This window comes from Entamoeba invadens (assembly GCF_000330505.1).
Source record: "Entamoeba invadens IP1 unplaced genomic scaffold scaff_1105074725313, whole genome shotgun sequence".
NCBI lineage: Eukaryota > Evosea > Mastigamoebida > Endamoebidae > Entamoeba > Entamoeba invadens.
Genome location: NW_004440263.1, coordinates 110,815 through 113,621, shown reverse-complemented (window position 1 = coordinate 113,621; position 2,807 = coordinate 110,815).

Below are 2,807 nucleotides of genomic sequence, written 5' to 3'. Positions count from 1 at the left end.
CAAAATGTTTTGAAACTTTTAATAACATTATTTTGGTCCAATAACAATTTCGCAGTAATATTTCACGCCGCAGTGATTTTTCACGGTACTCTATAATTCTTTTGGCTTTGATGTATTCAACCACTACATTCATCATCCTATTGCAGAATATTTCTTTGTTTGCAAATCCTGTGTTGTTGGTGAAAAGGGTTGCATCAGAAAATGTTGACAACAGCTTGATGTAAAGTGTTTTATTGGTCACAACAACGCCAAAAAACGCCGTAGGGCCAATGATATGAACGCTTTTTATAAGTCAAATATTGTATTTGTAACTTTTAAAAATAAAAATTTTACAATTATTGTTTTATAACAAACCTGTTGCGATGTGATGGGTAAAAATTTCAATAATTTTTGTTTTTTTAGAACTAATAATAAGACCTCTGTTTTTTTGTTTTAATCTAAACAATAGTCATCATTTCTCTTAACAATGACATTTATTTAAATAAATCTATTTACGAAGTGTTATATATTACACATATGAGATAATATTAAAATTATTTTTTTTCGTAATAATTGGTAATATGTAAAAATATGTGATTTAAAAAGTTGAAAAACGAATCCCTATTAAAATTTTTTATACTTTTTATTATGAAAAATTAAAATTTTAAATTGTTGTAATGGACTCTTTAATAACATCTATTGAATAAATAAAAAGTAACGAATCATAGGTAAATGAACTACATTTATAATTGTAAGTTTGTAGATTTTTTTAAATATAAAACAAAAAAAATAATTTTACTATTAGTAAATATTAATTATGTTTTAGTTTTATTAAAATTAATAAAGTCAACTTTAATAAACACATTCTTGGATATCAAAAGTGAGTTTTGTTGATAACAAAAAGCTGTTCACAACATGTTAAATACACCATTTGAATGTTGTGTGTCTGATCCCTGTTATTTATTAAAGAATAAGTCGATGTTTGAATAATTATTCTTGATAAAATTATAATATAATACAATAATAAATATTATTAATAATTATAAATAAAAATAGTATAAAATAACGCAATTGTTAAATAATATTCATAAGTAAAAACATTATATAAAAATAATGTTTTTTATTAAAATGCTCTCAATAAATATTTTAATCGCCATTTATTGCCATAATAATTCTTTTTGAATTTAGATAAATAATTGAAATTTAATAATTTATTATAGTAAAATATTAATTAGATTAATCCAAATTACATTGATTAGTTTCGATTCATATTTTAAATAATATAAAATTACATAAAAATTATAATAAATTAAAAAGTCATCATATAAAAAAACCGAATTATAAAATATAAAATAAAATATTTTGAACTCAAAATAATCATTCATTGTGATATTTATAAAATGCGGGGAGAGATTTTGATAAAAATATAATAAATGTGTGTGAGAGCAAGTGAATTTAATTTAAAATGGTCGTTGATCACTTTTTAAAGCATATGAACAAAATGTTTGATTGTGTGTTAAATGATAAAAAAGAAAACACAATTCTCTTCAGAAATAATTTGTTTCATCCACAAAAATATAAATGATTCGTTTTTTTTCATTGGTTATTATTTAATTTTATTGGGTTTTTATAAATTTCGAAAATTATATAACAACAAAAATAAAAATAAAAATTTACGTGTTTTTGACTTCCCAAAACTGTAAAGCAGGGGTTTTCTTTTCCAAAATACAAGTAAATACTGTTTTTTCCTTTAAAAGTTTCTAATAAATTCCCCAACTAGTTTTTGGAACTTAACCAGTTTATAAATCCTTTATAAGTTGAAAAAATCATTTACCAATTTAATTGTATAGGTCTTCATTCATTCAACACTATCTCGCAGACAATCACGTCTTTTCTTATGTGGAAAACTTCATTTTATACAACACCAATGTATTTTTTATTATCACATATTTTTTTAAAAAAAATCTTCTGCTTCACTCATAATTAGAACTTCCTCACCTCTGATAGTCAATGGTCCATCTTAATTGCTCAAAGTGGGTGGAAAGTTCTCATCTTCAAATTATATTAGAACTGTGATGAATGTGTTGAATTGTTTAAACTGAAACATTTTAATTTGAGTCAGAAGACACTTCAATAATTCAACGGCCAAATGCTAACTTCACAATATCTTCAATATTTATTTTTTGAATCGTGTATTCTCATGTTTTGAAGCGAGATAATAATACAATAATAACCATTTAATATTATTTTGTAATGATTTTCCAGTGCCATTATTATTCTTTAATCTCATGGCTATTTTTAATTTGTGTTTACACGTGGTATATATCAAGTTTTTAATCTAAAAAAATAAAAATAATGTTTGTAAAATACAAAAAAGTTTTGAAAAAAAACACTATTGAGGGTTTTTTTAAAAATATCTACTAATGAAAGGTTTTATTGTAATACAAAACATAGAAAATAATTAATAATGTATAAAACAACTAAAACAAGTGGAAAAACGCTTCAAAACAAACGATGTGAAGAGTGGCAAAAACAATTAAATTTTTTATTTATAAAACAAATTCGATAAAAACAGTGTTTTTGTTTTATTTTTTAGTCGTGTTGATTCAAGTTTTACTATTTTTATGTTGATTGTAATTATTTTCTTTTTTTAAAAAAATGAAAAAATGTTATTTAATACCTTGTTTTTAAATTGTATTTTTATATAATTTATGTATTATAATTTAATGAAATAGTTTTATTATGTTTCAATTTAAATCCAAAACAAATCTATATTATAGTTAAAAACAATTCAAAAAACAGAGATATCCCTTCAAAACGTAAATAAC